At 43.5% G+C, this 8,881-nt stretch overlaps 1 protein-coding gene across 6 annotated transcripts in view; it reads right to left on the bottom strand.

Annotated features, from left to right (window-relative positions):
* The window catches only part of Lypd6b (LY6/PLAUR domain containing 6B), a 188,966-nt gene that overhangs the window by 103,373 nt on the left and 76,712 nt on the right, over nt 1-8,881 (bottom strand). The window contains exons 1-3 of one of the 6 annotated variants that reach the window (XM_031370190.1): nt 5,928-6,077; nt 4,939-5,013; nt 3,520-3,675 (exon numbers count right to left, since the gene is read on the bottom strand). The exons of 4 other annotated variants lie outside the window; for them this stretch is intronic. The gene's annotated coding sequence lies outside the window, so the exon portion shown is untranslated. Of the gene's footprint in view, nt 1-3,519; nt 3,695-4,938; nt 5,014-5,927; nt 6,078-8,881 lie in introns of those variants that run through there. One more of the 6 variants, XM_031370191.1, reaches the window with a different exon arrangement.

The raw sequence follows: 8,881 nt of genomic DNA, 5'->3' as shown, positions 1-8,881 counted from the left end.
GGAAACTGGGAAAGGAGAAATTCGCATGTAAATAAAGAAAATATCTAAAATAAAAAAAAAAAGAAAAAGAAAAATGTTTGCCAAATGAATCTTTCTAGATCTTAATCCATTGGCTCATTCACATCTAATCTACAGGGAAGCCATAGCACACTAGAGGTGGAAAGAATGCTGTTCTGACTTTCTCTTCTCCTTAATCCTTGCAGACAGCAGTTCCCTACAGGTCAAGGCCAACGTAAGAAGATAGTTCAAGAAGCCTTGCTAGCAACAGTCCTGTCTGTAGTTGACTGGCTGCTGGAGAATGGCTTCTGATACCTACTCTGCATGGCTCCCAAGGCATTCTCCAGGAGGTTCTCACTAGGAGGACGTAGCAGCTACAGTACCTACTTATGATCTCAAAATGAAACAAATGCCTACTGGCTGCACTGACTCCCTGTGTTGCATCTAAAACCAATGGGCAGTGGCAAGGGACCCAGCAAGCTGTGAACATCAACCACACTGTGCACTGATGACCCTCATTAAGCTGACCTCACACTCCTGGTTTATTTGACAGTCAAGTCATTTTCTTTGTTGAACATAAGTCTATAGGACTCTTCAGATTTTGCTAGGTCTGACCTAAAAAAAAAAAAAAAAAAAAAAAAAAAAAAAAAAAAAAAAAAAAAAAAAAAAAAAAAAAAAAGCAGTCAAATATTCACAAGAATTACAAGCTGTGATCTCCCCAGGTCGCCAGGGCTCCAGAACCTCGTAAAAGAGAACTGGAAAAAAAAAAAAAAAAAAAAAAAAAAAAAAAAAAAAAAAAAAAAAAAAAAAAAAAAGGACTAAAGAGGTACTGCTGTTCCTGTCCCATAATTGTTCAGGGTCAGTCACTACAATGGAATTCATCATAGAAAAATAATTTTTAAATAAGTAAATAAATAAGAGCAATTGTCTACAAAAAGCCGTGGGCTCTGAGCAGGCTTAATTCTAAGTCTCAGTATTGTATCTTGGCGCTTGCTAACAAAGTCTTCCACTAAACAGCCTGCCAAGGAGCAATGAAGCAGAGCTCTAGCAATTCTTTCAACAAGCTACTGAGAATGCAAGGCTAATTTAATGGGGCAGGGCCAAGTGCAGCTAACAAACGGCACTTCTGTAAGATGGAAATAAGTTGCCCGTGTTCTTTCAGCAGTAACTCTCCTGGCTAAGCAGCTCTGAAAGAGTTCAAAGCCTCCCTTTTGTCGATGTGCAGCTGACAACGACTTCTTTTCCATCTTCAGCAAAGGAGAGATGGCCAGAACATGGGGCTTTGCCCAGTGTCCATTGGCATCCGCCAGGGATGGGGGTATCTGAGTTGTATCTAATCCCTTCCCCGGAGAAAGAACACACAGAACCATGCTCTACTTGCTAGAAACCCAAGTACCTCCACTAAATCCCTTTCCTTAGTCCCAAATAGAAACTAAGTCATGGCACATGGGAAGTGAGTCCTATCCACAGCAACCCTTTGAACAGGCTACACTACAGGCTGCAGGATAGTCCCTCTGTTTGATGTACCAAAGTGTCAAGCATAGCCTGGAAATCTTAAGTTTTCAATACCTCAAAAAATAACCTTCATCCTAGACCTGGCTCTTCTTTAAAAAGGCAATGCATTGATCTGTTGTCTGTTTTGATTTGTCTACGTGATAGTATGAAGAGCACCTGCACAGGACACTGACTGCATAGCTTTGGGCGTATCATTTCCACTTTCTTGGTCCCAGTTTCCTTCTGTGAAAAAGCACAGAGATGTGACTGAAATGTCTGAGAGTGGCAGCTACTCCAAGGCTCCGTGGTTTTGTGTATTTTCCTGAGCTGTTTCTCTCTTTGAAGGATGTGCACGTTTTTATTACCAGTTCTTTCTGTTCTCTCACTCTTTGCAGAGAAATCTTCTGTGTGACTCTTCAAGTCACCTAAAAGACCAACCCAAGTGAGTGTGTCAGCTTTCCATCTCTAGCAGAATACCTGAGAGAAAGCAACTTCAAAGAGGAAAAGGTTGCTTGAGGATTCGGTGCATAGCGAACTGGGCTGGGCCGGCTCCCCATTGCTTTTAGGCCTGTTATGAGACAGAAGATTAGTGGATAGCACACTGCAGAACCATTGCTGTCCAGAAAGGGAAGAGAGAGAGACAAAATTAGGGAAGATAGAAAAGAGGAAGGGGAAGTAGGGGAAAGGGAGAGTGAGAGAAGGAACTTCGTAACAAAGCTTAACTTCCCCAACCATTTAGTCCATCAGTGGTGTAGCCTCTTCTAGAGGACAGACCCTCATGATCCAAGTACATTCCAAAGATCTGAGCTCTGGGAAGCACTGAGGGTCCAAGCCTTCCTCATATGAGCTATTGGGTAGAGATGGGAGCACTTGACTTGTATACCTGGACATTAAGGCTCAGAAATTTCTACATGCCTGGTCGACCTGGGTCCTGACTACTTTCCCATCTTTTGATCAACAAATTTAAAGAAAGAGAAGCCCTGGCCACACAGATCCCCACGTACTTTCTTTTGAGGGTCTGAAGATGGACTTTCTGATTCCAGGCTTATTTTGCAGGAGACAGGCAGCCCTGAAGTAATCAGCAGCTAAAATGTCTCTCCCTCTCTCCCTGCTTTATTCTCTCACACATCCTCATGAGCCCTTTCATTCCCCACCACCACCCCCTTTCTTGGCTCTTCTCTTCTCGCTTGGTCCTGCCAGGACAGCTAAGCAGGTTATTCAGACCCATTAGTGACCCATGATAAAATAAAATAAAATGAGAAATTGCTGCTTATCTTCAGTGAGCAGAACCACAGGATTAGGACTCAAAGCATCTGAAGCATTTCATGTTAACATTAAGAGAGCTGAAACATAAAAGCCCATGAGATGAAATGAATTCAGGATGGCGAATTAGATCAAGCACTAGCTCCTTGTAGAACCATTCGAAATGCAGCTCTGTGTCCAATATTCTCCCACCAGAAGTTGATATGGGTCACTATCAAACATTCTTCCATGAGAAGTTGCTATGGGTTAAGGGAAGCTACCCAAACCACAGCATTTTAACCAATAAAAGCAGCAGCATCCCTGAGTTTAATGAGACTGCAGATCACAACTCTTTCAATGCATTCTCCAGAAGCAGGAATCATTCATGTGGTGAGGATTTGCAGTTCAATCAGAATATCTCCTCTGCACCCTCTTGTGAACCTAATACTCACAACACCCATGTGATTAACAAAAGTCCAGGAGTGCTGCCAATGGCAGGCAAAAGTGTGGCATATCTAAGCAAGCAAGCACAGAAAGGTATCATTATGATGAATGTTGTAGACATTTGGGATAAAGGGCTTTAAAGTAGGAGGTTTTAGGCAGGTAGCAAGTTGTTGAAGAAGTTCTTAGACACGCTAGCCTTTCCTAATCACACACCAAGTACAACAATGTTCAGATTTTGTACATTATTGCCCCCAGATCGAAAGACCAGAAAGGACATACATGAAATAGATGGAAATGTTCAGTGTGGGCAGGCACAGGGAGAAGGATATAGGAGGCACTTACCTGCCTAATCATCCTGCTCAGTCCTGATTCTGCTAGACCAGGCCAGATACCACTTCAGGAGGTAGAAACCTTTCATTTTGAACAAAAGATTTGAATTTTTCTCCAGATGCAAGTTATTCCATGAATGTTTGTTTACATGGTCATTGTGGGATAGCTCTGAAACAAAGGCCAAATCATCCTGATGTCCAGATTCAAATAGTTCCATTTCCTCTTTTTCCCTTGAGAGAACATTTAATGTCATTCTTTCCTCCAGGACAATATCTGGGAATATGCCATATGTGGTGGGACCTGGGGACAGTCTGTGGAGTGGCACACACTGGCACACTGACTTCAACAAGGAACTGTTAGTAGAACAATGCCTCTGGCTGTGTCCTTGGAAATCTAAGGGAGAAATAATAAGACCTGCACCGGCAAGAGTGGCCTCCACTGAATCCTGAGCAGGTGTCATCTAGGGGCAGCACTCAGGAAAAGAATGTGGCACATCCCCTCTGCCTGAGCAGAATGTCAGCAGAGCTGGCTGCTGAATCAAAGGCAAAGACCCAGAGAACAAGAGTTTAGGGGAGCAAAAGAGATGAGGCAAGAAACAAGAAAGCCTTTTATTAAACAAAAGAAGAAGGATTCTCAGAGTAGGAGATGATGTTGGTGTTCAGTGTTCCAGCCCCTCCGGACAGGGCTCCCATCTTCTGGGCTCTTTCTGCTTCTATCCCAGATACCAAGGCTCATTAGGCAGGCACTACACTAGCCCCATTCCACAGCAATACTCAGAGCTCCCACCAATCACCAAGCTGGAAATTAGCAAAATGAAGAAACTTACACAGAGAGGTCCTGCCTAACTGTAGATCAATTTACTAATTTTCAGCTGTGTCAGATGAGAAAGCAGTTCATGTTCACTTGAAACCACAGTCTGAACTTGCTACTTCTAATATTTTCCCAGACTAGCAAAATATGGGAAGATGTGCTGCCATGATGCTGGGCGATGGCAGCAGGCATGCAGCTCCCAGCCAGCTGTGCAATCACAAGGGGATGCAAGTGGGACTTGGAATCTTATGGCTAAGCTAGATGGTCAGCATGTTAGAGACATTAAGTTCGTTTTCCGCTTGTCATATTTACTACTTATCACAATTTTATGATTGCCCTACCAGAACTGAGGAGCACCTGCAAAAGCTTTCTGCTCTGAAAACAAAGCTGTATCTAGAAAGCTAGATAAAGTACATCTGGTCATGACGAACACCACTGGATGGAAATGCTGCCAACACCCTAGGCGAGGCCCGTAACTCGAAAAAGCACTCAACCCTCAAAGGCAGCCTCCCCCACCCAGTAAATATTCTTACCACCTGCACAGGAGCTGCCTAGCCTTGCCTCAAAAATCATCTCCAATTAGAACTAAGAGTAGAAACCCAGCAGCTGCTGGCCACTTACATTTCTGCATGAGGTTGTTCACTGCATGCATCTCAAAGAGAAGGTTGGCACATGGAGAGTATGGGGACAAGATCTCTAGAGGAAGCAGAAGACACCCAAGGTCTATGGCTACATTTTGTATATTATCCATTCCATTGTCTAAAAAAACGTATTGTGTGTGCTTGCATGTACATATCATGTCATACATGTGGGTCAGAGTATAACTGGCAGGAGTTAGGTCTCTCTTTCTGCCATGTGGGTTCGGGGTATCAAACTCAGGCCCTTGGCCTTAATAGCACCTTTACCACTGAGCCAGCTCCCTGGCCTTCATGTTTTTAAATGTTGTTTATACATTAAGGAATTTTGCTTACTATATGATGGTGTATTTGCTTTATTATTTTACTGGGTGCTTATACCTCTACCTTCCTTCCAACACTTAATCCAGCCTAATCCCTTCTCATCCCCCAACACTAGGTAGGAGAGAAAGAAGGCTTGAGGGGAAAGAGGGAGTAGACCTCTATAGGCTACTTCCTGCTGATTAGGGCCACCCAGTTTCTTGGGGCATGTTCAATATTCACTTGTCAGTGTATCGAGCAATCCAGCAATAACAAATGCAGCGGACCAGCAGCACAAAGAGGGGAGCAGCAGAAGCCACCACAGGCCCTCTTGGGGTTCTTGCATTTTTACCCTCTCCAGAGACCCCGGAATTAAACTATCTGCAGCTGGCAAAAAATAAGTCACACCACTTTTCTCACCTCCACCCCTAGCACAAGACAATCATAGTTGACTACTGTGGACAAACTGAAGCAGCCCCATATCCCACACCAGGGATTAAAGCAAATAAACATATATAACATATTTGGGTTTTTGAAGAAACCAAAACTCTCACTACAACTTTAGCTCTTGGAAATACAAAAGTTATCTTCTCCTTTTCGTATTATGGTCTTAGAAAGCTAAGTAAGGTGGCCCTTTTAGAAATACTTCTAGATGCATCATTTGTTCGCCCTTACCTTCTGAGTCCCCAGTAAACCATCACCAATGGCTTTCTGTGGCTTTGGAATATACACACTCAGCAGAGTTCTAGAAAGCAGGATTCTGGCAGCAACATTTCCTCTGCCCTCTACTATTTACCCACCCAGTAGGACTGCAATCAGGGACTATTCATAACTCTGAAACAGAAAAGAGACAGGATAGCCAGGTGAGCCCCGCCTTTCTGCCCTAGAGATACAGGTGGCTGAAGTTATTCTCATCAGACTTTCTTCTGGTTTACAACCAAGGGGATCAGAACAGCAGAAAAGACACTAGAATAGGCTATCAAACAGAAGCCAAAGGCAGGTGATGTGCATCTAATTGGCTTGCCTTCACCATGGGGGCAACAAACAGAAAAACAGCCTTCTGCAACACATCTCAAGAGCAGACTCATGCTAACTCTGCCCAGTGTCCCTGGGTACAGCCTCCCTCCGGATATTGGTGGCCTCACTTAGAGCCAGATTGTTGTGTTGTTAGATCCATTTGCTGTGGGTTGTTTCCTCTTTTCCTGTGTGAACAATAAACCATGCATTCAAAAAGGACACATGACCATCCTCCTCTCTGTGACATACGAGTCCTGCTCAAGACAGGAGGTAACAATAATAAAGAAGAGGTTATAGATTTGATAGGGATTGGAGAAGGCTGGAGGAAGAAGAGCATGGGGTGGAAATAGTGTAAATAAAATACTCGTGTATGAAGTTCTCAAAAAAAAAAAAAAAAAAAAAAAGAGCATTATACCCATAAGCCAAGAATAGCACTTTCCGCCTGTGCAGGGGTGGTTCACACCTTTAATCCCAGCATTTGAGAAACAAAGGCTGGTGGATCACTCTGTGAGTCCGAGGCCAGTCTGGTCTACAGAGCTAGTTCTAGGACAGGCATGGCTACACAGAGAAACCCTGTCTCAAAACACCAAACACATTCCAACACATTCCCAAGGCTCTGCAACATATTAGCTAAAACTGGAAGAAGGACAAGGACTCAAACGTGATCTCCTGAAATATGGTTTTATATTTTAACTATATTCTGCAATCCCCTTGTGCTATGACAAAATAAGATCCTGCATAAATAAACTAAGAAAATACTATAATGTGTATTTAACCATCTAAAAAAGTAAAGGAATTATTCCACAAAGTATAGATATAGATGTGGCTCAGTGGTAAAGCCATGCTCACAACAAACAAGATGCTGCATTAAGTCATTTATGCACCAGCTCTAAAAAAGACATACATCAGTAGATATACAACACACACACACACACACACAAAGAAAGGAGGGGGGAATAAGGAAGGGAGGAAAACAAGGGAAGAGGGGAAGAGAAAGGAGGGGCAGTAAATACTAAGAGTAAATAGCCCATATGCAATGGGACTTGCTTTGAGAGGAGGGGAAGCAGAAACTGAGTCCCAGACCCAAGGCATGACAAAGTGGAAATGTGTGCAGCAAGCCAAGACCCTCGACAATGCCAAGGCAGTCCCGGGTTCTTTCCTCCTCGACGCCCCAAGCACAAGAAACAAATCTCTCCACAAGTCCTTGTTATTTCTATAAATTAAATTTAATTAAATATCAGCTCCCTAAAACACAAGGAAGCAAAGCAGCGTAATGAGAGTCAGATAAACTGAGAGGAGTCACATGTCGATTACCAAATAGTGAAATATGCAGAACTGTGATATACAATTAAAAACAAACAGAAGAAACTGACTTTAGGAAATTGCCAGGAAGATTTGCTAATGAAAGAAAGAAAACTTTGTATGACAATAGCAATGATTAAAAAAAAAAATCACTCAAATTGAAGCCACTGGATGGGTTCAGCTGTGCCTCGGGATGGCTGAAGGAAGCATTACGGATCTAGTAAGTGGTCAAGAAGTGGTCAGGATACAGGACAGAGGTTGGGGAGGACTAAGATTTTTGTGGAACTAATGAAAAACAGTACCCCAAGTGCTCAGAAAATACCCTCCACCCCAAACAGAAGAAATAAAAAGTGTTCCTATTCAATGTATGCAGAGAAGCCATTGCAGAAGACCTAACAATGAGAGTGACAGAAAAGAAGCCAGGATGGACAACAACTCGAGTGGCCAAAGTTGCTACGGCAACATCAGAGGTCAAGATAAGGGCCTCCCCAGTTGTTGATAGAAGACACAGCAAAGTTATGGCTCAACAATGAGAGGGAAGTAAATTCAGTTTCCTATAAACAAGAACTAATTTTATTATCAACAGAACTTCATGAGAGGGGCTTCTAAATACTATATACTTCAGGAAGGAGGAAAGTGAAACCAGAAGGAAGCTCAGATAAGAGTAGGAAAGGAAGGAGAGAAGCAGACGATTTTACACGGATGCTTTAAATGTTCCAAATAAATAACAAATCTAACATTTATAACGTGGTGCTAGAAAAAGATCTGAACTAACATGCTTGGCAAGAATAGCATACAATTCTAGAGATTGGTGGCACTGAAGTACTCTGAGAATAACCCCTGGATGCTGCCTGAACTCTCAGAAGACACAGGGATTCATGGCCCCTGTCACCTGGACCAGCACCAAGACTCCCTGCCATTTCCTCCCACTCTAAGCCTTCTTTAAGAGGTTCTCTCCAAAGCAGTGATTTAGATGGGGAAGTAGTCCTGCAAAACAGAATGAATGCCCCCTGGAGGCAGGGTGGTTTCCCTGAGCAAGGAGGAGGGGCTGCAGCAGAGAGCAGGCTTCCAGGAGGAGCAAGGTGGTGTTCTGGCCTCTGAAGCCCTAGCCAAGTCTCCAAGGGTAATCCCTTCATCCTAACTGCGGGCCAGGCATGGCTCTGTGTGTGGAAGGCTTTTCTGGGGCGGGCACTGTTTGACTGGCAAACAGGCTTGGAGATTAGCAATTTGTAAAGTGGCCACATGAACTGGTAGGCAAGGATGTGTTTGCCCTCCTGGGTTCTGCCAGTGGAGAGGGTTCGGTGGGGGGG

This window comes from Mastomys coucha, unplaced genomic scaffold (genome assembly GCF_008632895.1).
Source record: "Mastomys coucha isolate ucsf_1 unplaced genomic scaffold, UCSF_Mcou_1 pScaffold15, whole genome shotgun sequence".
NCBI lineage: Eukaryota > Metazoa > Chordata > Mammalia > Rodentia > Muridae > Mastomys > Mastomys coucha.
Note: the sequence above shows the minus strand (reverse complement) of the source record. Positions and strands in the feature narration are given on the sequence as shown.